Source organism: Pinus tabuliformis, chromosome 8 (assembly GCF_031772625.1).
Source record: "Pinus tabuliformis cultivar Carrire ecotype Pingquan chromosome 8, CPIR1, whole genome shotgun sequence".
In the NCBI taxonomy this organism is placed as follows: domain Eukaryota; kingdom Viridiplantae; phylum Streptophyta; class Pinopsida; order Pinales; family Pinaceae; genus Pinus; species Pinus tabuliformis.
The window spans coordinates 2,024,922,846-2,024,948,961 of NC_142294.1; the positions used below are offsets into that span (position 1 = coordinate 2,024,922,846).

The window sequence follows — 26,116 nt, forward strand, 5'->3', positions numbered from 1 at the left end:
GATTATGGGTAGAGGTGTAGGATTGACATGCACATAAAGACCACAAAAAAACAAGCGGCTCACACTTGAGCAGGCCAGGAGATCACCCGCTCTGATACCATGTTAAACACACACATGGCAGCAACAGAATATTAAATATAAGCAGGAGAGTACATCTATTATTTGACAATGATATACATTTATAGTACATTTGTGTGACCGTTGGGTTCCACATCCCAAGGTCTCTTGGACTCTCATGGTTGTTCACATTCTACACCAACCCATAGCGGATTAGGTGTCCAACAATGTAAACAATGAAGTAAGGAAACTAAACTAGAATGCAGTGATAGTATGATAACAGAAAGTGATTAAATGAAAACAACAGAAAGCAATGAAATGAAATAAACTAAAATCTCGACTATCTATAGGGGCCCTCCACATCCAGTAGGTGTAAATTACGCTCACATACACATCGAATCACAAAAAGGTAACTTTAATTCAATATGAGAACAAAGGTCTGTTTCACAATTCTTCAGAAATTAAGTATTACTTCCTTCCTTTTTTTCTCTTTTTATAAAGGATACATACTTATATATAAAATGTGTGCTCAACAGTTTGAGACTTCTACGCCTACGGGTCTATTAATGAATCTTTATTCAAATTTGAAACTTAACAAAAAAAGCGTTATCTCGTCGATTTGCTATTTGGAAAGAAAATCAGAGAAACGTGATGCATTCGGACTTTTACTGCTGCGTGTTTGAATCGTGTCTTTGACCGCACCATTGTGTGGTTCCCTTAGTGAATTGGCTCAAGAAAATAGGAGTAGATCCATGAGGGGATCGATCCTCAACTACCCATGTGCTTCTTTGCTTCATTTGCTGATCCAAGAGGATCTCGAGACACTAAGGGGATGGATAAGGCTCGAAATTCAAAATGGCAGAAAGGAGACTTTGGTGGCATCGGTTGAGAGGGTTCGTCTTCCTGATCGTAGTGGCGTGAACGGTTCGTCAATCTGAGCTCGTATGCAAAAGATAGAGCTCTTCAAAGTTTGGTATGGCAGAGGAAAAATAGAGCCCACGGTGTGCCACATGGCATCCCAGTCAACACATGGGACCCACATGACAGCTTGACACTTGGCATCCCTCCAATGGCCTTCTAAACCTGCACAAGAGAAAAAAAATCATTTTTGGTTATTAAATAACTATATAACAAAATCTTGTTTTATAGTTATTAAAATAACTATATAAAAATCATAAATCCAAAAAATTATATTTATAACCATAGTCAAAAGTTATATATATATATATATATTATATGGTTATACATATACGATATATGGTATGGTATAAAAACAAATGAACGCATATGGTGGGAGTATAAAACATATTACAAAACTCCATTAATACCCAACGTGACATTCACATGGAAGGCTGTTAGTAAAAGGGTTAATATAACCAAACGCATAGACATATGGAGGAAGCATGAGATGGGGACAGAGCCATATAAATCTCAGCGTAGATAACCGTTATACCCTTCCGCGTTTGTTATGTGTGGGCTTGGGTAGGCGGCCACGTATGTGGTCCCTTCACCCAAGACTCCACCCTTCTCGCCGCCCGCATATCAAGTAATGTACCATGGTATGAACATAGAGTTCGTTTGGTATGTGGATGGGTGCAGGCCGCCGAAATGGCGGGCCCGCTACCCGAGGCAGGATTTGATCTCTTAACCTCCTCCACACTATCTTAATACTTTTACCAATCCACCAAAACAAATATTTTGGTAATTCCCCTAGTGAAATTATTCAAGAACTTAGTTTTTTTTGTCAGAGCTGGGGAGAAGGAGACTGCACGAATTTCGAGACAAGAGTGGGCACGCAAATGAAGGTAGTTTTAATAGGTTTTAACGCAGTGATCATGAATTTTGCAAGAAGATAAAATTTTCAACTTTTCAGAAATTGATAAATTTTATATGGTTTTTACACTTCTCATTGCCAAAAGCACAACGGTGTTGTCTGTTTCTTCATCAGAGGTCTGCATTTTTCGGTCATTTCCAGAATGCACGTGGAACCATGATTTCAGAAAAAACAGGGAGCGGAACCATGAGCCATGAAATTTTCCCAAGGAGGTAAAATTTCACTTTGTCAGAATATGGTCAAGTTTATACTTGTTTTTCATGGTTTTCCGCAGGGATCCTAATGGTGAAATCAAATTTGACATCTGAGCAATGGATTTTCAGCTCATCCCTGAAACAGAATCTTTGAGGAATCCCGAGGGAATCTAAAAGATTCCTTGAGCTCCGAATTTTCAAATTCTCAGAATTCAGATTTTGGACAGTTGTTTCAGCACTACTCGATGCCACAAATTTGATGCTCTATTCAGATTTTTCTTTCTCTATTTCTTCTTTCAGTCACTTTTCTAAGTTCCAGTGCAGATGTCCATCTTCATGTGCGAACAATCTTCTTCTTGTGATCGATGATGTGAGATTGATGTTTTAGAAAGCTTTAGCACTTTGATAGCCTTTGCTTCAGATGGCCCTTGGTGGTGAGGTATATGATGTGTTCATGTACTTATTCTTTCTGCATTATGTTTTACAGATCCATGATTGATGTTGTCACAGGATATTGTTTATTACATGTTGTCATGATTCCTTGCTTGATTCGATGCGGAATCTTTCTATGTGATGTACTTTGTGTCATAAGTCTTTATGTTATGCTTTGAGATCTCTTGTTGTATGTTTTTGGGATACTCTTGTTGTCGTCATGCATGCGTTTTGCTTTGACATCCCTTTTGTGCCATGTTGGCGAGATAAGCACCATGCTTGTTTTTGTGTCATACTGATAGGAGTCTTTTGATTGAGAGTTCTAGCTGTGGAACATCTCTTAGAGCCACTCCTGCGTGAAGGCATTCTTCCTTGTATGATCGAGACATCATCTCTGTGTACATCATCTTTATTGACAACACATAATGCAGCGACCTACACCATGTTGACACCGGGGCCCAGAGATGTAGTCCCTCTTGGACGAACTCCGTTATCAATGGCTTTTGTTCTCATGTGTTGATGATTGTTATGTTCCTCTTCTTTTCCGCATGTATATGTATTTATTAATGTTCTTTTAAAATGCAATTTAACACATCACGAAAGTAAAAGGTCTTGGAAAGGTCCCTCTTCACACCCGGACCTGGATCATTTGTGCACCAGAATCCCACAAACCATGGACGTAGTTGCAGAATTGTAAAATAGCTACATAATCATGTTAATTTTGTAGCCAATGCAATCTTTAACATAACAATAAGGCATATTAACAAATATGAAAAATAAAACATATAAGAGTTTTTACCTTATCAAAATCTATGATTTACTGCTTTTATTGTGTTGATAGCGATGATGAAAAAGAGGAAAATGGAGGAAAGATGGTGTCAAAATAAAATAGTTATGGAACTCTACACTCACTAAAGATGTTGATTATGTTGTTGATCATTTATATTCTAGTTAAGGGTTTGTGATGCCGGAGGTACTATTTGTTTGCACATATGTTGTATATACTACCTGTGGTGTTGTCGTTCAAGAGATTGATATTACTACTTCAGAATTGTGTCTTTTCCCAAATATGGAGAAAGTGTGTTGACCTTGATGAAATGAGGTCTAGGGGATGAATTGTTGACAAAGCTCTATTGCACAATCTTATGCTCCTACTACAGCCAATGATGTCTTGATCATGATGATTTGTGTCTGGCAGTGTTGATTGGGTTGATTGGGTTGATTTGGTTGTGGATTCAGATATTGGTTAGTGATGATGCTATAAACTATTGATATATGATTAGTTTCTACTGTGACTTAGTCTGATAAAAACTCAGTGGGGGATGCAGGGATTTAGTTTCATAATTCAGTGAATTGAGAACCGTACGCAGATTCCATACACAGTAAGTGTGTATATACGTGGGTATAATTTAGAACAATCACTATATATTCTAAAGTTAATGTTAATCAAGGTTTACAATAAATACACATTGTTTCTGTGATGACTATCTGGTATCCAATAGTGTGATTAATCAATGAATAATTGAATGGTTGACATGTGACAATATTAGTTGGTATTGCATTAAATTGATTTTATTATATTGCTTAAAATTTATTTTAGTGATTGGTTTAATTCAATATTCTGTGGCTTGATGTTTTAGTGATTCAGTTTGTATATAGTGCTCAGTGATTGATATTTTGAGATTTAGTATTTGATTTTGACATATTGATTTGGGCTTATTGTTGGCATGAGTCTAGTGTGAAAATTTGATGAAAAGTGGCCTACATGTTTTTATGACTGATTGATAGGTGGATCTAGTGTGAAATATTTTGAAATGTGGTGCACAAGATACTAAGGGTTGCAACCTTCAGTGAGGGGGTAGGATCTCCCTTTTAGTAGGAGTCAGTAAATGATATTAGGGGGTTGGAGCTCCCTTCTAGTAGGTGTTGAAGAATGAGTGGAGGTTGTAGCTTCCTACATTGGGTGCTTGCATGTTGGTAAGAGTTTGCACCAATACAAGATGTAATGAATATTTTTTTTATAATAAAAGAAGAAGATAGAGACAACATCAATAATGATTTTCTCCTACAATGGGTTTCCACCTAAAATCCCGATGTCCTCATCTATTGATGTGATCCTTATGTGTTGATTATTTATATGCTCTTTACTTCTCATGGTTGTTGCATAATGAATAACTAGAGAAACGATGACACACTAGATAAGTTAAATCATTGATGGACATTATTAAAAATTAGTTATCTGTATATATGTGGTTTGCATTCAATACATTGGCATACACATGCAGGTTGCATGAAGAACAATAGTGGACATAATTATGAATATGAACTTAAAAGTTAAAGTGAATTTAAAATATTGATTACCCCCCCCCGGTTCCCAACACTGCCCCCCCCTATTTTTCCTAACAACTAAAGCGAATTCTTCAAGGAGAAGTTGATTCTGAAAAGTCACTTAATTAAATGATTTAGCAACATGAACTTAAGGTATAGATGATGAAGAATCCATTTTATGGGTTGAAGCAAGCTGTAAAAGTTTGGTGTAATAGAATATATTCTTATTTGGCTACTAATTGTTTTGGTAGAAGAATGAGTGACCCAACTTTGTATAGAACGTCAAATTAACAAGGTCATATTTCAATAGTTTTCTTGCATTTGGATGGCATGGTATATACAAGTAACCTTCGAAATTTTAAGCATGTAATGGACACTGAATTTGAAGTGATTGATTTGGGTTTGATGAAGTATTTTCTTAGAATAGACGCTGAGCAATCTAAAATGGAATTTTTATTTTTCAAGCATGTATGCAAGATATGCATACAAATGTTATGGATGATAAATTGCAATCCAATAGCCACAACTATAGAAAAGGGAACAAAATTAAGTAAGCCACATGAAGGATAAAGAGTTTTTCAAGAGTCCTATTTGAAGCCTCTTGTATCTCACAACAACAATTCTAGATATTGCGTTTACAATTAGTCTAATTTCAAGATTCTTGGAGTCTCCCAAAGCCTGAGATTAGCATGTTGCTAAAATAGTTCTATCATATAATTGAGGGATAAAAAAATATGGAATTATTGCAGTAAGAGGCGCTCTAAGACCCATTATGGCAGCAATATTGTAAAATGCTATGTGACGTAATATTATGTTGATTCAACCAAATGATTTAAAATAAAATTAAAATTAAAATAATTAATACTAGATATAACTATATGTGAGCTTGATAGATGGATATCCGTACTATAATATTCTATAATTTACAATTATCTTATAGATACTCTAACTTAACATACATAATGTTTATTATAATGTATAACTTACACCCATATGTTAGGTTTCCAGGACTATAAGTTAGGTTTAAGGGGATGATGAAGGTGTAATAATGTATTTCTTATTGTATTCTTTTATAATTTATACAATTTAATACACACAATAATTTTTTTTTAATGTGATTTATATCAATTGGTTATGGTTAAAGCACCATAAAATAGGTTTAAAGCACGAGACGTGGGATGATATATTTTTTAATGTAATATTTTATAATTTAGAGCTATCTGATGGTTAACCTCATTTAATATGTAAAACATTTATTATAATATATAATTTATACTTATAAATTAGAGTTAAAAGTACTATAAATTCAGTTTAAAGAATCAAAGTAGGTTACAGACAAAAGAAATACACATCGTCAAGCTCAAAAGGATACATAGGAAAGGATTCTAGAGAAAAAAGTTGGATATAAATCAACCATTTTTTTATTCTCCTTCTAAACTTATTATATATCTTTGCACATATTTGGAATAATATTTATTGTTCAATTTCGGGAATGGATTTCTTAGGTGATTTTGTGTGAGTATTGTTTCACTTTACCCAAAAATGAAATAAATGGACTTCAATGCATCATAAGTAATAATTGTTTAATTTTTTTGGATCATGCATCTAGGGCCATAATTAGGTTTTCAATCAATCATTATTATATTTGCATGCAAAGTGATAATGATTAATTTTATAGTCAATCATTATTATATTTGCATCCAAAGTGATAATGATTAATTTTATAGTGGTTTCGATAAATGAAGAATGTTGTCAATATGTGAAGAAATTTTAAGGTTAAACATTTTTATATTTTTATATATTTTCATAATTGAATGCACATTAAGTAATGGCTATTTCATTTTTTGAAAACAAACTTCTAGACTCATAATCAGGTTTTGAATCAATGATTACTATGTTTACATTCAAATCAATAACAATTAATAATGTAGTGCTACCGATATATGAAAAATGTAATCAATATGTGAAGAAAATGTAAAGTTAAACATTTTTGTGCTTTTATATTTTTTTATACAGACACAATCATAATAATATATTTTTTAGTATATTATTTTATAATTTATACCTAATGTTAATATGATTTATTGTACATATTTTTTATTATTATTATTTATATCTATTGGTTAGGGTTAAAGGACCATAAGTTGGGCTTAAAACACCAAACATGCAATAATATATTTCGTTTATAATGTTTTATAACTAAAAACTATCTCACTTTTAATGTATTTAATATATAAAATATTTATTTTATTATATAATTTATCCCTATAAGTTAGTGCTAAAGTACTTTAAATTAGGTTTAAAGCATCAACACTAGTGAGACAAATCTATAAAAGATATATAGAATGCACAAAGTTTGTAGGCCATCAGCAGGGACAGGATTGGGTAGAAAAATGTTTAGTAGGGATAGCATAGACAAAAGTTTGGTACCAACCTACCAATTTCTATTCACCGTATTTTTAAAATACTTTCATTTTAAACGCATTCTCCTAAAACTTTGCTCATATTTGGAATAGGATTTGGGGCTTTGTTTTAGGCATGTTTGTGGAATGATTTTTTGGGTTTAGTTTGTCTTTATTTCACTTCACCCAAAAATAAAATAGTTCCACTTTAGAAATGGATCATAAGCAATGGCTATTTATGTTTACAACTCCATAGATTTGACCCTAATGAAACTTATTAGATCTAGATTCTCTGTTAAAGACATAAACCTTAAAGAATGTTCAACATGATCAATCATAGACATCATTTTGAACCTCATTCAAGTATAATCAAGTACAATAAAATAAAATTAAATCTAATTAACGATGACTTACAATAAACAACCACACAAAAACTAATATAAAACTTAATAAATATCCATTATAACATAATCATAATAAAACCTAATACTTTAGCTTAAAATTAACTTATATAAATGTGACTATTTTTTTTAATTATTAAAATTTATTAGAATTAAATTTAATAAAACAACACTACAATTCATCATAGATTTAATGAATAATTCATTTAAAAGTAAACATCATTTATGAGAAATATAACAATTTATCCTAAAACCTAATAAATAATTGAACAAATCATAACTATTAAATAATATGAAAAACAAACCTAAATTCATCAAAATAAATTTGACAATATAAATAACGATAACTATACAACAATACTATCGATGGAATTCAATTCATTCTTAGACACTATTATCGTCACCTATTGTCAACATCACAATTACCATCATATTCTGAATAATGCTTATTATCTATATTATGTAAATAGTCACAATAGCAAATATCATCATATTCTAAATGGTGTTATTATATATTTGATATCAGTATAAAAATGTTAGTATTCTAAAATTAAATATAATTTACCAAGTTTATCAGATTGCAAAGATCAATGTTAACAACCATGCTTGACCAAAATTATAGATAATTTTGAACAATGGCTAATTTCCCTAGTCCTCTAGTCGAACTATGCAATAGGAACGGTGAATCAAACCACCTTAACCTGGTATCAGAAGGAATGTGATCCCATCTGCATAGTGCCAGAAAATATTGTGTTTAAATCAGAATTTTCGAAGAACATGAGTCTTGGATGATTTGTGTGGCAGGGAGAGGTAATGCTTACTGGAAATTTGTCGCAAGATGATGTAAGAACATTGAAATAAGGAACGTAGTGAGCTCATATCCTCGACATTTTCTAGGGCCACCTCCAAAGTTAAAACTGGGGATACGATTAGTAGTCGGGTCCTAAAAGTTGTAAGTTAACCAGTTATATTTTGGGCATACAAGTAAATGACATTAATTTTACTTTCTAGATCGCAAAGGGGTGGGCATAACTTGCGCCTGCCATCGTCGAGGATTGAAAGTAAGAGGTTCTTCGTAGTAGTTTCTATTGAAATGGGAGACTTGATGAAATAACATGCACGTCCATCCTACAAACTACACTTTTACAGTAGAAGATATTAACCCTGAGTTCTTGAATGATGTGTGGATTTTCAGATAGAAGCTTCACTGTCAAAGCAGTCGTTTTTAGCATAGTTTCAAAGGCAGCAAACATAAGACTCAGAATGATATCTACGACCTGATCTTCAAAATCCCCATCTTCTTTTCCCTCTTCCTCTTTCAGCAATGATGATAGTAGGTCATTTGATGAATCGTAAAGTTCAAAGAAACAACTCCTCTATTACCGGACAGTCTCACCACAGCACAGCCACGCAAGGCTTCTCTGACTTCAAAGCCTATGCTTCTCGCTTCTCCTCACAACCTATTCCTACCTTAGGACCCAACACCTAACAAAGCAAAGTCATACAACAATCTATGGCTCACACTAACCTGCGTGTTAGAAAATATTTAGGAAATATAATTTTCATTTTGGCGGAGGGGAGAGGTAGAGAGTTATGACTTTTGCGAAGCTACTTTTGCGAAACTAGGTTCGTGCACCGCCAAGCTGATTTCGTGGAGCTACCTTCGCGCACCGAGGCTCTTTCCCAGACTTGGATTTCGGGCACTGTGGAACTATTCCAGAGACTTAATGAATACTCACAGAAAAATAGCAAGATAGGTTTGGAGCAACACACTGAAACTTAGTATTCATTTCTTAAACATGAAAATACATTTACATGATACTGCGCTCATTCACCAAGTAAAATAAAAGTTTTACAGTGATTTAAACTTACGCGGAATAACACACAGTAAAACAGAGTAACTGTTGTTTTCACGCGCCCACCAAAATTTGCTCCACCATTTTCTCCACAGAGACTTGCGCTCTTTTTCTTTTTTCCCTCTTACTCACTAACCTCTCTACACTGTCAAAATGAGTTTTACATTCATATTTAACTCAACATACAATTTTTACATTTAATTCATGACAGAGAAAAATAATTAATATGATGTTGTTGTTGAGTGTGTTCAGATTGCACAAGTGTTTCTGGAGTTTGGGCAAAGGTTGCTGAATGAATGCTTTCCCATATCTGTTTACCAAAGTACATAGCTTCTTTAAATGCCTTTGCTAAGTTTCTGAATGGTTTGCGTCTAGCTTCAGTCCTTCTATCTTCAAGCAGAGACGCAACTTGAAAAAATACGTCTGACAAGTATGGTTGCTGTCAGGCTATTTATTGCGGTGGTTGGGATTATTATTTCCAACACTCCCCCTTAATCAAAACTGCTGCCATTGACAATTCTCAAATAGTTACAAAACTTTCACCTGCCAATGGCTTTGTGAAAATATCAGCAAATTGTTCCTGTGACCTGCAGTGCTGCAACACAATTTCATCATTGTTAATCAACTCTCTAATAAAATGATATTTAGCATCAATATGCTTGGTCCTTTTGTGGAAGACATAATTCTTTGACAATGCAATTGTTGAGGTGTTGTCGTAGAAAATAGTTATCGCGCCCTCTTGGTCATGACGAACTTGTCATCCAAACTGCTTGACACACTGTTGCTGTTGCTGTGACATATTCAGCTTCTATTGTTGACAGTGACATTATTTGCTACTTCTTGGAGGCCCACAAAATGGCTCCAGAACCCAAATGAAAAACATATCCTGACATGCTCTTTCTGCCATCGACACTGCCTACCCAATCACTGTCAGTGTAACCAACCAGCCTAAAATCACTGGTTGCTGTGCACAAAATTCCATACTGTTTTGTCCCATTGACATACCTCAAAATCCTTTTCGCTGCTTGCCAATGTGTCTCCTTGGGTGTCTCCATGAACCTTGACACCAAACTTATTGCATACATTATATCTGGCCTAGTGGCGGTCAAATACATTAGGCTGCCTATCATGCTTTAGTATAATGTTGGATTGACATTGCTGCTACAATTTTCTTTGCTCAACTTCAACCCTATGACAGTTGGAGTTGGTGCGGATTTACTGTTTTGCATTTTAAACCTCTCCAAAATTTCTGCAACATACTTTTCTTGAGAGATAAAAATGACATTTTCTGTTTGCTTCACTTCTATGCCCAAAAAATATCTTAGCAATCCCAAGTCAGTCATTTCAAATTCACTCTTCATGACTTGTTTGAAATCAGTGATGAGAAAATCATCACTACGTGTAAAAATCAAATCATCTACATATAAGACAACAATGAGAATCTTACCTTCACTCTCTTTGATGTATAGAATAGGCTCACCATCACATTTGTCGAACAAGTAAGCATCTATCCTGTTGTACCATGCGTGCGGTGCTTGCTTCAACCTATAAAGAGCTTTCTTTAACCGATATACTTTGTCTTCTTGGCCTTCAATCTCATAACTAGGTGGTTGCGCGACATACACTTCCTCTTTCAGCACTCCATTCAAGAACGCTGACTTTACGTCCATCTAATACACTGTCCATTTATGATGTGCAGCAATCGCCACAATTGTGCACACTGTCTCCATCCACCCAATCGGCACGAACATTTCCACGTAATCTCTTCCATGATGCTGTTTGTATCCTTTGACAACTAGCCTTACTTTGTGCCTTTCAATCTTTCCCTCAATGTTGCTTTTGGTCTTGTAGACCCACTTTACCCCAATAACATGTTTTCCTTTCAGAAGGCTCACTATCTCCCATGTTTCATTCCTTTCTATTGCTTCTATTTCTTCCTCCATTGCTGCAACCCATTTTTCTTCTTTAATTGCATCTTCAAAGTGGATTGGGTCATCTACATGACAAAATAATGCAAATAAGGAATTCAGACCTGCGCTACTATCAACTTCATCTTGCTCATAAATTTCATTTAAATTTTTGAATTTTGGCCTTCTTGTGCTTACTGAAGATGGGCTTGATATGTCACTTGGTGATGCGCTTCGCGGTGTGCTTAGAGAAGCACTTGCTTGACTACGCGAAACTGTCCTATTATTTTTTGATGGCATTGCTTGCTATCTGCTTTACTGTGCTTGAATAGGAGTAGAGGGAGTCATTGTTGAGGAATTACTTGTTGTTGTTAATTCCTCTTTGTCCTCATGTGGTATGCATGCTTTGACATTGATTATCTTTTCTAAACTTCCATTCCATGTTTCATCTTCTATGAACTGCACATCTTTGTTGATTATGACTTTCTTGGTTAATGGATTGTAGAGTTTGTATGCCTTGGATTCATCACTGTATCCAACAAATATGCATTTCTCCCCCTTGTTGTCCAACTTCTTTCTCAACTCATCCGGGACATGTGCATAAGCCACACATCCAAAAACTTTCATGTGAGTGACATTTTGTTTTCTTCCACTCCATGCCTCTTCAAGAACGATGTTCTGGACGCTTTTGGTTGGACATCTATTCAAGATATATGTTGCACAAGCGACAGCTTCAGCCCAATAGTCATTTGGCAAATGCTTTGCCTTCAACATACTCCTTGCCATCTCCATAATGGTCCTATTCTTCCTTTCTGCCACACCATTTTGCTGCAGTGTATATCTTGTTGTAAATTGCTTATGAATTCCATGCTCCCTGCAAAATCGAAGGAAGTCATTTGAGATGTATTCACCACCTCTGTCAGTCCTAAGGACTTTGATGTAGTGTCCACTTTGCTTTTCAACAAGAGCCTTGTATTGGCGAAAGCGCTCAAACACTTCACTTTTCTGTTTTAGGAGAAAGACCCATGTCTTCCTTGTGTAGTCATCTATGAAGGTCAGTACATAGTGACTGCCACCAATTGATGGTGTCTGCATTGGTCCACATAATCTGAGTGGACAATCTCTAAAGGTGCCTTTGCCCTCACTAACTTTCCTGCTGGAAATGTCTCTCTATGTTTCTTGCCCAAGATACATCCTTCACATATTCTATCTGGTTTTTCTATGAGTGGTAAACCCTTCACCATGCCTTTCCTATGCAGCAAGTTCAAACCTTCAAAGTTGAGATGTCCAAATCTCAAGTGCCATAACTAGTTTTCATCTTTTACCTCTACTTGAAAGTTTACTTGTGTGACAACTACCCCTTTTCTTCCATTTTCTTGTGAGTTCATATGTAGTTGTGCTTGTGCACCTTCTTTCTGCAAATCTGATATTATTTTTAGGGGAAACATTTTATTGTCTATCATATGAACCTTTGCAATCAACTGTCTACTTGGAGGCCTATCCAAAATTGTGCACACATCATTTTTGAAGAAGACATTGTAGCCTTTCTGCATGAGCTGTCCAACGCTCATGAGATTATGTTTCAAACCGGGGACAAAGTAAACATCAGAGATGTATTTCTTCTCCCCCTTCTTTGTTAGGATATTAACTCTACCTTTTCCCATGACAGAGACTTTGCTATCAGTCCCTAATGTCACTTTAGATTCATACTTTCATCTAGATCAGAAAACATTTCTATGTTTCCTGACATGTGGTTGCTACACCCTGAATCTAGATACCATATATCACTCTGTTTTTCTTGTGCTACATTACAAGCTAAAAACATGCTATCATGGTTCTGATTTTCTCTTGTGAAATTTACACTTGGTTTGTTACTAATGTCATATTGCTTCTTTCTACACTCATTTGCATAATGACCATACTTTTTACAGTAATGACATTGAACTTGAGATTTATCATACCTTTGACCTTTTGCTTGATTTTGGCTTGGGCCTTGACTTGGATTTTGATTGTTGCCTCTTCCATTTGAGCTTGAAGGGCTGCATCTTCCACCTCTATGTGGGCTTATTCCTCTTCCTCTAGCATATGATCTTCCTCTGCCTCGACCTTGACCAAATGATACTTGTGTCTTGAAGGCATGCTCCAATGAGGAGCTTGATGCTCTATTCAATCTATGTTCATGAGAAACTAGTGATGCATTAAGCTCATGCACTGAGAACTGTGACAGATCCTTTGTCTCTTATATGGCCACAACAATGGCCTTAAACCTTGCTGGCAAACTTCTCAAAACTTTCTCAATTATTATTCTTTCCTCAAGTGTCTCACCATGAGACCTGATTTGAGTAACCAACCCACTTACATGTGTAAAAAAAGAGTATATATTATCAAACTCTTTCATACAAAGAGTTTCAAAATCTCTCCTCAACATTTGCAGCTTTGTTGTTTTGACTTTTGCCATGCCTTGGTAGGCTGTTTGGAGGGTGTCCCATGCTTGCTTGGACTTCGTTGCTACTACAACCCTTGGGAAAATACTTTCATGAACTGCTTGAAAGATATAAAACAGGGCTTTTCAATCCTTCTTCTTGTTGTCCCTTAAGACATATCTTTCTTGTTGAATAAGACATTGTTTGCTGCTACATCTGTTGGTTCTTGAAAACCATTCTCCACCAAATCCCAAATGTCTTGAGAAGAAAACAGGGCCTTCATTGTAATAGCCCAATAATCATAATTTTTGCCATTAAACTAAGGTATTTGAGGATTAGTCAAACTTGTGCTTGATGTTGCCATTTCTGAGCATAAAAAAACTTTCTACCTACTGGTAAATATGCTAAAAAACAATGCGCGCTCAAAACAATTTAACCCGCTCTGATACCATGTTAGAAAATATTTAGGAAATATAATATTCTTTTTGGTGGAGGGGAGAGGCAAAGAGTTATTACTTTTGCGAAACTAGGTTCACGCACCACGAAGTTGATTTCGCGGAGCTACCTTCGCGCACCGAGGCTATTTCCCAGACTTGGATTTTGCACACCGCGGAACTATTCCAGAGACTTAATGAATACTCACAGAAAAATAACAAGATAGATTTGGACCAACACACTAAAAATTAGTATTCATTTCTTAAACATGAAAATACATTTACATGAGACTGCGGCTCATTCACCAAGTAAAATAAAAGTTTTATAGTGATTTAAACTTACGCGGAATAACAAACAATAAAACAGAGTAACTATTGTTTTCACCTACCCACCAAAATTTGCGCCACCATTTTCTCCACAGAGACTTGCGCTCTTTTTCTTTTTGCCCTCTTACTCACTAACCTCTCTACCTTGTCAAAATGAGTTTTACATTCATATTTAACTCAATATACAATTTTTACATTTAATTCATGACAGAGCAAAATAATTAATATGATGTTGTTGTTGAGTGTGTTCAGAATCGCGTAGGTGTTTCTGGAGTGTGGGCAAAGGTTGCTGAATGAATGTTTGGCCATATCTATTTACCAAAGTGCATAAATTATTTAAATGCCTTTTCTGAGTTTCTGAATGGTTCGCGTCTGGCTTCAGTCCTTCTATCTTCAAGCAGAGACGCAACCTGCAAAAATACGTCTGATAGGTATGGCTGCTGTCAGGCTATTTATTGTAGTGGTTGGGATTATTATTTCTAACACTGCGGCTAGAGTTTTCACAACCACACAACCATGCCAATAGGATACCCGTGGGCTATCTTCAATACTGAGTTTTACTATTCCCAAATGATGTAAGCGTTCATCGAGGATTTATCTGCAAACAGTACTATAAACCTTGGGCAAATTAAATCAATGATGAGGTCTCGGTGGCCTTTTCCTGAACAGGTCTCTTCGATGTCCAAGCAAACTTTATAACAACCTCTTCTCAAATCTCTCCTCAAAAGAGTAATAAGAACTTCATGGGAACGACAGGATTTACTCCACAAGCTAGCAAATAGTCTGGCCGGTTCCACAGGTGACTCAGTGCTCTTATGCGCCCTCACACACCACTCCACGACACCTTGCATCACCAAGAATCTGTGCACCGCCAAGAATCTTAACACACCCACAACAGGCATAAAAAACCTCACTAATCTTCACAATGTCGGCCCTCTGGAGAACTAACTGCTGACTCCAATAGCACTCACACTCTCTGCATAACAAGCTCTCCACTCAACTCAGCGTCAAACTGCACAATGTCTCTTGAACTATGGTCTCGAGGACTGCACTTAAACAGAAGGCAAGCACTCAATCACTTGATTTAATGCCAGATGCTCACCAAGCAATGGTGATTTAACTCACCAATACCACGCTCACAACCACTTCATACAATCGACTGTCCACTTTCTCCACACACAGTGGATATTGCAACACTTCTGTGTGGCAAATACAACATCACACCACAAGGTTAGCACAACTCCAACATCAAGAAATCAGAAACTCCAATTGCATATTTGATCCACGCATCCGCTGCATGCTCTCACGTCATTCACAACAGCGCAGGAAGGCAAGTATTAATTCCTCCTCAGGCCAATTCTCTTCACACATAGCTTCTCTCACATCCTCAAGCTTACACACAAGTCAGCCGCACTCTTTTTCTCTAGATTGTGCGACTCTCCAAACACAATGGCACAGGACAAGAACTTTTGACTATGCCTCTCTCCCACAGCAGCAAGAGGTCACGCTCTCTACACAGCAAGCAACTTCACATTACAGGAAAATTCAAGGAACTTCACTTTACAGGGATATTTAATCACCAGGGAACACACTTTATTCCCACTAAACGCACATTTCATGCACAGTAGGAGCCACACTGCTCCGCCTCACCTCACAGCCAGCTCTGTGACCTCACAGCTCTGATACCATGACAGAAACTTTGAAGACTCTATGAAAGAGCTTGTCAATCGCATTTTATACAAAATCCAACTGGTAAATCTTTAGAGGTTTTACCAAGAGTCATTAAATTCTTATTTAATTCGATTGACTATGGCCGACTCCCATTAAACTTGCTAACCGGAGGAACGGTGGTCGGCGTCGTTGGCTCTATCGTGATTAATGTTCTAACAATTTCTTCACAACTCTACAATCAATTTTTCCTCTTGTCCCCAAAAATTCAAATTTTGTCTCCGCCTGCGCCAAAGATTTCAAACAGATAATTTTGAAATGAGCCCAAGGTACACGGTGAACTAAGACAGAAATCTCTACTAAAAATCAGGAAAAGAAGATCGATAAAGGTGGTTTGAAGGCATGTCGCCATGGAAACAGAGATTACGATTGTCAAGAAAGTCCACAGAAAGCATTGTGCATTTCGAATGCTAGGGTAAAAGGCATCGAGGATTTTGCGAATGAATGGTCCGTTGCAGCCCTTGGCATCAGAGCATGGTTTAAGTTCCCCATTCTAGAATGTCTTTTTATCGACAGGAAGCAAAGTTTTGGGCATTTGGGTCTTAATCATTGAAAGGATGACCGAAAACTTCAAATTACACCATGAAATTAGGAAGGATGGTGGCAAAGATTAAATCCCTCGTCAAAAAGTTGGAAATTTTGCTCGGATGAGTTTCTGTTGTTGCTAAACTCCTGGTCACTACACAATAGACGTCAAAGATTGTCCAAGTTGACGACGACTTGATGTTTATGATTTATTGAACTAGTCATTTAAATCAAAGGATTATGGTGTGGTTCGATCATGGACTTCGTGAGGCTCCTTGATGCCAAGAAGACAATGCCTACTATTTTGGTTACAGGTTCATGGAAAATCAACTTTACTTAGCCAAACCAGAATTTCTTCCGAGTTATCAGTTTTATATCGAAGAAAACTTTAAAGATAAGTTGGAAGGGTCCATTCAGAAATTAAGAGAGGATTCTTTTGAGGAAATCATGAAGCAGATAGCTAGAAATGTAAAGAGAATGACAAAGGCCATTATGGACAGCCATAACCACAAAATGATCTCAAGGAAAATGAAGCAGCGTATGAATCTATGGTTTGTTTCCTATTTTAAGCCCTCTTTCAGCTAGCATAAACAGCATGTTTTGATATTTGCCTAAAGATATTTCAAGGTATGTGCCTTTCTTATTGTTCTTCCCTCATGTTTCTTTGTAATATTTCACCAGGAAGAGGCTATCAGAAGTTTAATGTCAAATTTGAAGCGTGCAATAATGGTACCAAATCTGAAGTGTTTGAAACCACCGGCGGAGACAAAGAAGATAATTTAATGCTGCATATGTATATGTGGACACACCACTCCAAATTATTTAGAGATGAAGATCATTTCTACAACCAGGTCACCATTTACAAAGATGGTGATTTCAAAAATGGCGAAAGGGGGATGAATATTGACGTTTGCAAGTGAAAACAAGGTTATAAATGTTTGTAAACAAATCATTGAAAAGAGTTGGGATACCCTGAATAAACTCATTCTTAAAGGATCATTCCTAGTTTTCCAACCTTTTCAAACTTTTAATTCATATTGTAGTGGAGCTAATATGTTGTTGTTTTTCTATAGCAGTTGCATTTTTTAGTTTCGCAGTCACAATTATATTTACATTTTATTTTTTATTTTAATTTTCATACTTATATATATATATATATAATAGAATTTTAATATTTTAATATTATAGTCATTTTAATATGTGAAATATTAGAGAAATGAAGTTGTGGATTTTAAAATTTATATTTGAGAATTTTTTTTATAACATTATGGTATATATATTAATGTGGTTTTGTGTTATATTAATGTTTGAGTAGTTTCACTTAATAATTTGCATTATTTACAATTAAAACCAAAAAAACCAATGCACCAAATCAATTGATATTATTTCCTAAATTAATGAATTGTTTATTGTAGTATCACTAAAAAAAGTAATGCACCTTATTATATTATATTATGATATTATTAAAATATAGGAAGCTTCGTTATTTTTATAATTCATTTTAAATTCCTTATTATATTATGTTATTATTAAAATATATGAAGTTTCATGTTTTTTATAATTTATTTTAAAATGAGTTATCTTTTTTGGTGCGCAAAAAATTGAGGTGAAATCTTGATTTGTGTTATTTAAACCGATTTTTTGATTGCATGTATGGATTCAAGACCTGAAAATCCCTAGGGAACTTTGAATGTGCAAGGGTTACCCATTAAACTTGTGATTTCAATAAATTCCTACCATATTTTAGAGAAATTATACCGAAAAAACTTCCAAAAAGTCACTCTAAAAACAAATTTCATCTTTTGTAGTCTATACAAAAATAATGTGAAAATAGAGATATTTAGATTCTATTAGAGAAAATTGGAGTTTTGATTTCTTTTTAACCTAAACCACTAGGTTTTTTTGTCCAAGGAAAAATTGTAATTTTATTAACTAAAACAAAATTACATGTTGTAGATGCTTAAAAGCATTCCATCATCTAGTGAAAGACTCATGACCATAAGTTCATATAAAATAATCAACTAAACAGATGGAGAGAAAAGTTAAACTTTTCTCCATTTCTACATTTCAACCTTTTGCCATTTTCATTAAGATGGCGTCGAGGAGACGATGGCTAGCTAATTTCCCTCTTCTATTCTTGAAATTTCCTTGCCTGAATCTGAATTGTTTGACGCATGATGACATTTGTATCCGCTATAATCCTTTGCTTTTGGTATCCTTGCTAGTTGTGCCGTAGTGTCCTGTAAATCAGTTGATTCTTCTGAAACTTCCCCATTTCCTTATTTTTCTTGTGATTTATGATTTTGAACATTGGGATTGGGATCTTTTTTTGCTTCGTCCACTTCCTCATCTAGCTCTTTTGGGTTGCTTTACTGGTTTATTCTTCCTTCGTGATTCTTTCTTGGCTTCAAGGCACGTGTTTTGTAGATGTCCCATTTGTTGGCATATTCAGTGTCTGAAGGTATATATTCTTTCCTCCAATATTTGTGTGTCATTTTTTTATGTATCATCGTAAGATAGTCCCAATGCTTTCTAGTACTTGATTATGCCAGAAATGTAGGGGGGGTTATGCAGCCTATCCTAAACCGACATTCTGGATGCAATCATGGTGTTTCCATCAAATTATTGGAACCATTGAGTAATAAAAAGTCCCATTGATCCCCAAAACCATGGGCTTTCCTGAAGAATAATTTCTCGATCCTCGATGATGCAAACTTTACAATGAAGAATCCTTTGGAGGAGGTGTATTTCACAGTTTGTTGTCCAATTTGTGAATATCCAATGAAAGAGATCCATTGGTTTTGGCCAGAAACTATTAGATCTATAGATGATGGCTTGTGCTTCATATGTTGTGCATATATTTTTTGTTTATGGAATGTCTATGTTCAGTTTTGGGACATGATTCATTTGCTCCACTATGTAGGGGCTGGGAATATTGTGTGTTTGTTCTATGTGAGTTGTATCTGCTAATTTTCCTATAGGATTTTTTTGTAGGAGAGTCCACCATTTATGTGTTCCTGATTTGGTTATGTACCTTTTGGTAAGCTAGAGCCAACAACTCCTCCAACTCCCTTTGATTTACTTGATAACGATGCTCTGCCTCTCAATCTCGGATTTAGGATGATGGTGGTCGTAGATAGAATGTTGTATTCATGTAGATTTCGATTATCCTATAGGTCTGCCACCGCAGACCAGGTTTTGTAGGTGTACTGGATAGACAAGATTTTACATGATATTTTGCTTCAATTGGAGAACCTTGTCTGTAGCCTGCACCCATACTAATGAAGATTTACCAGCAAGAGTTTTTAGAATAATTTGGAAGAGGTTCTGATCTTCCTGATCTAGGGAAACATGAGTATCAAGATCCGGATTAGTGTCGAATGACATTTATGGTTCTTGTAGTGCAGACTATGTTGCAGGCATCTTCGTTGACTGCATAATCCTTACTACTATGTGTTCAATTGAATTTGAGGGCAAATTCGGTGAAAGGAGTTCAAGAATCCTCGGTATAGTTCCTGATCCAACTTCACTAGTATTAGATGGACAAAAATTGTGTGGAAAACTTATATACGATATGGGAGAGCTAATATTTATATCATACAAGACCTTCCTGATGGGATTCGTTGTAAACAATGGTGTATTAATCTTCAGATATGCTCCATATCGCCTTAGTGAGTACATATCTAGCTTGTAACTGCGAGACCTTGAATAGGTTATCCATCCTTCCTGCAAGATCGGGGTAGATCTAGCCTCAATGTCGAAGAGATGGTCATCCCCAATAATGTGGTGAGGGCTCCCAATAGGTATGATGATGGATGCATCAAAACTCCCATTCAAAATACCTAAGGAAGGACCTTGTCGCAGTGCTTCTAGTGCAGATCCGGCCCTAGACAATAGATCGATAAAAGGTAATTTATCCCCATCTCTTTCTCAGATAAATGGAGGTTCTGATATGATGATCAGAAGTATTTAGATGAATATCCCTTTGTTCCCTAACCCTTTCAGCACAGGGTAGTGGCTGTAGATCGGCCCTACAAATCCCTGTTCTAGAGGCGCCTTCCCATTGTCAATGTTTTGCTCGATTACAGTGAGCAATGAATCCCATAAACAAGCCATAGATTTCTTCGTCTTCCACCTGGCGTAAGATGCCTCTCTAATCTCTTGTACTGTGAGGAACTGGAGGAGCAAAACTACCATTTTCGTAAGCTTCGCCCTCACGCACACCCTGTTCAACTCCATCCTGCTCACTCCCCAAACCACCAGGTTTTTTATTCTAAACACAAATCTAAAATAACCAAGTTAGCAAACATATATGTTAAATTTGTCAATATTTCATAAAAAGTGAATAAATATGCATGCAATATAGAGTGTGATTGTGATCCTGTGTGTGTTGTGGGGAAAAGTATCCGACTCGGAATGACCCTATCCCTACTCTAAGGGTGATAGTTCCTTAGCAACAACTGAAAGTAAAGCTTTGATATTTTTCCTTTATGAAAGTACAGAGAAGGAAGAAAAGATTGACCAACCGATGTCTTTCGCTTTTGTCGATCCTGTCTTCTATCTTTGCCTCTTGTTCCCAGCTCCTTGCTCCCTTTGCCGGCCCAGCTACACAAAGATCCTGCAAAAACAAGAGAGGGAAACTACAAGAAACATGTACTCATAACTGATGCATGGATTAGGATGAATCAAATATACAGATAAAAACAATACATCATTGCAATACAAGTATATAGGAGAACATCAAAGCTTTATTGATAGAAGAAAAAGGTTCTGAGAAGGTTACAACCATAAATGGCTCCAATCCAGCAGCACCTCCCCAGCAGCAAGAAATCTCCTCTTCCCCTCTATAAAAGCAATCACCCAATAGCTCTAACTGTAAACCAACAACACTTCCTTACTTTGCACAAAATTTCAGCCTCCCTAGACCTCATAGAAGAGCTCTATATATAGGGTAGAAGGAGAAAGGATGAGTCAGCTTGAGACTGACATAAAGCTGCCTTGTGTCCTCTCCCTCTTCAGTTAAACTTCAGTTCTTGAGTCCACTTGGAGATCCTTGCTTCCACATGGAGATCAAGTACCTCTTACTCATCATAGGGCGAATTCCTTGAACCAAGTGTCAGTTTGGAAGCTTCCTGGGCAGTTGAAACCTTGCAGAATGACTGTGCCACTTGGCCAATCTCGCCCAGCGCAGGTAGCCTTCATTGGTTTTGACTTTCAGCGCAGGTACAAGGAGGAGCAGTTGACATTCAGCGCAGATGCTCAGTGGAGCAGCTGACATGATCCAAAAATAGCCTGTTTTTGAGTGTGTTCAGGTGGAGAACTGATAGGAAGTGCTGTGGTTTGCTGACCTTGTTCCTCTAGGGGTAAGAACAACATGTTTAGGGACTGAGGATCCCTGTAATTATCGACATTTCATGCTCCATGCTGCGAGGCACAAAAATGTCTATAACAGTGTGTGTGCATGCACACTCTTATAACATTCACAAACTATTGTGACTAAGCTTGCTTGTGCACAAGGAATGTGTCTAGAGGTCTAGCTTTCATCCTTTGAGGAAAATAATGGGCGTTGTTCCATAAATTATGCTTTTCAAGCTCAGTATCCATGACCAACACCTACTACCCACAATTATTCTATAGATATAATGTTTAACACATCCTCAAATGATCACACGAGAATATTTTATGATATATTTGGCCTACAAGAGTGATACATGCACCATGAATAAGCAACAACACATGACCTGAATGAGAATATGTCCCATCCCACCTTAGGAATTATTGGTGTGCCCATGGTTAGTCTTTGTTAGCATTAAAGTGGTAAAAGAGTGCCATGATTTGGTTTTGTACATTAGAAATCATATTTGAAATACAAACATGGTACAAAGGGGAATAAGTAGCTTAATCCCTAAATAATCCTTTCACATCTTAGGATCTATGGTTATGAGAGTAAAAAACTTGGGTCCGATGCCCTAATGACACTATTTCTTAGGCTCAATCACCATGAAAACACCTCCAACCACAACATAAACCCCCACTATTGGGTTGTTGGCATCTAAGTTGTATATGGATGCCATTAGGATATTTTGCACAATAGTTATGGTTCACAAGGCTTGAAACATGGTTTAGGTAGTAAAAAAACCCTTAGGATATTGTTGAATCTTCTTAGGATCAAGAGCCTTAAGAAAATTCTTGAGATAACACAAAACCCTTTTTATGTTTTTTCTTGTAGTCCTTTGAGTGGGATATGAGTGTGGTGAGTATATTTGGTGCATTAGAAATGGGTTCAGAAATTTAATGATTGTCAAAGGGGTAAATAAGGGATTTAAGTGTTAGTTGAGCCTTATTCAGCTTAAGTACTATGAATAAAGCCTAGAGATAGTGATGTGAGCCCTCACTATGGGGTCTTTTTCATTATAGCTGGATATGGTTTCCATTAAGATGTCGTAAGAAACATAGCTGAATATGAGGGCCTTAACCATAATCATGATGATAAAATAACATACTAAGGCCCTTGACAATAGTTGGTGCAGGAAAATAATAACCTTTAGCCCTAAACATAACTTCTTAGATTGAAGTGCCATGAACAACACCAACCAAGGTGAAGTTCCTTGATATGGTCAACTTTAAAAACCATTTCTTAGTTGAAGTACAAAGATTCTAGGAATCTAGGGCCAAACTCAACACCTCAAAACCCCATGTTTTACCTCTCAAGGTTTTACGTAACTTTTAGGGCTTAAGGTTCATGAATGACACATAAAATGACCATATATGACCTCTTGAGGGTATATTTAGCTTTCAAGTGGGCATATGGGAATGTCTAAGAAATTTTCAATAAATAGGCATGAGCCTTGGGTCCTTGGACATAATTAAGAGATGAAACACGGGCCTAAAGGAAAATTCAAATTATATATGGCCACTACCTACTTGTTGAACTAGAACAAAGGATCTTTCCAAGGTATCCTTGGTCATTTGATGGGGATAGCTAGCATTATGAGTTATGAACATTATGAGTCCCTACAACCTAGATATCGTTAGGGATAAAACCCCAAGGGGTGGGACCTAAAGGAAAGTTATATCATTATGGGGCTAATGACATCTTGAACTACCACAATGACCTATTAAGAGCATCATACATAGTCAAGTAATGAAACATGAAATTTAGCACCTTAAAGAACCTTCTAGCCATCCATGGGAAGGAAGGATGCCTAAAGCAACCACACATGTTCCCTTCATGTTATCATTGGAAAATAATTAGGGATGCTAGTGCCACTAGGTGATTTTGTAAGATACCCTATTGGAATATCTTAGATTCTCATTGAGTTTCAGAGTTTGTTTTGGGTCTTTCATAGTGTCATTTCGTTAAACAAATTGAAGGTATATGGTTGTAGGTGTTTTCCTTTTTATTTCACTTATATTTTGTTGCAAGCGACATGTACAGTGCCAAAAGATAATAAGAACTGATTTGAAATCATTACCAATAGACTTTCATTGTGCTTAGGAAATTATACAATCCTCCATTAAGTGTTTATATAACCTATATGGCAACTTCTCCCATTATAAAATAATGCATAAATAAACAATGTGCATTTAAGCTACAAATTTGATATAAAATCAAGACATTATCTTTAGTGAATAAAATAAGAGGAACTTGGGATTTATCTCAGCAATAGAAACTTCATTACATCAGTCACAAGTTTGAATGGCCCAATAGTATAATCTTCAAGAGGTACCTCTCCAGAATGGCTAAGAAATCAATCCCTTCACTCAAAATTATTAGTCCACACATTAGCTGATTATTCAGTCTTCTAAACCAACAAAAACTCATCCCTCTCTTTTGATACTTCAATACATTAGTCTCTTGATCAATAAAATAAAAATTTCATTTCCCTTTTCAAGGAATTCCTAGATGTATTTTCCTAGTCATATAAGGATCTTCGTGGTTTTTATCCCATCATTATAAAACATGTATTCTGATTAAACAAGATGCCAAGCCTGTAAGGCAAAGGAAAGAGCTTTCAACCCTACACTTGAGGCCACCATTCGAAAAGAGATAAAAAGGATGCTCAATGCTCACATAATTTTTCCCATAAATTATTCAGAATGGGTAGCAAACCTGGTCCTAGTTAGAAAGAAAAATGGGGATATTTGCTTGTACATTGATTATTGATCTTTTAATAAAGCTAGTCACTAAAGATAATATTCCTTCCCTAATATGGCTAAGATTTGCAACAGGTTGTGGGGTCACAAATGATGTCACTTTTATATGGTTTCTCTATTTATAAACATATATGCTTGAAGAAAGTTGACAAGTATAAAATCAGTGTCACCACCCGTTGGGGCACCTTTGCTTATGAACACATGTCCTTTGGCATAATTAAAGTAGGTGATACCTTTAACAGATCCATTCAGTTTGATTTTGATGATATCATCAAGAATATCATTCAGATATATCTTGATGATACGATTGTTTACTCTAAGTGTTGCACTGATCACTTTCATCACCTTAGACACTTCCTTCTTCGGTGTAGGCAATTCAACATTTCTCTCAATCCTAAGAAATCTATTTTTTGGTGTCACAACTGGTAAACCATTGGGAGACATTATTTCAGAATCAAACATTAACATTGACCCTGATAGAGTTGTTGCATTCAATAATCTTCCATCACCAAATTCTAGAAAATAAATTCAATACCTTATGGGTAAAATCAATTTCGTTCGGAAATTTATAAATTATTTTGCTAAAATTGTGAAACATATTCATAATCTAACAAAACAACACCATCTATTTAAGTGGAACGATTCTACCCAATACGAATTCATTACCATCGAGCATGAAATTTCCTCTGCGCTAGTTTTGGCTAAAGCAATTTTTGCTAAGGATTTTATCACTTACACTAACGCGATAGAGGATGTTATTTTGGCCATTCTTATGCAAAAAGATGATCAAGGGAAATAATTTCATGAGTGAAAGCCTATTAGATGAAGAGTTCAAATACACCCTTATTGAAAACATGTTTTTGTCTTAGTAAAAGTGATTAATAATTTTAGACATTATATTCTTGGTAAGCATACAGAAGTGGAACTCTGTTTTCCTGCAGTCAAGTTTTTTTATCTCGGTCTTTACTTTTAGGGAAACTGGCACATTGGTTTTCCAAGATACAAGATCATGATTTAAAAATTACCGTTACAAAGACTATCAAGGGACGTGACTTGGCCTTGCATCTAGACCAACATCCAGAACTAAGTAATTCAACTGATGATGGTGAGT

The 26,116-nt window shown here is 36.0% G+C and overlaps 1 pseudogene; it reads right to left on the minus strand.

Moving 5' to 3' along the window:
• The window catches only part of LOC149244554 (E3 SUMO-protein ligase MMS21 pseudogene), a 33,279-nt pseudogene extending 12,192 nt beyond the window's left edge, over positions 1 to 21,087 (minus strand).
• Between the last annotated feature and the right edge of the window lie 5,029 nt (positions 21,088 to 26,116).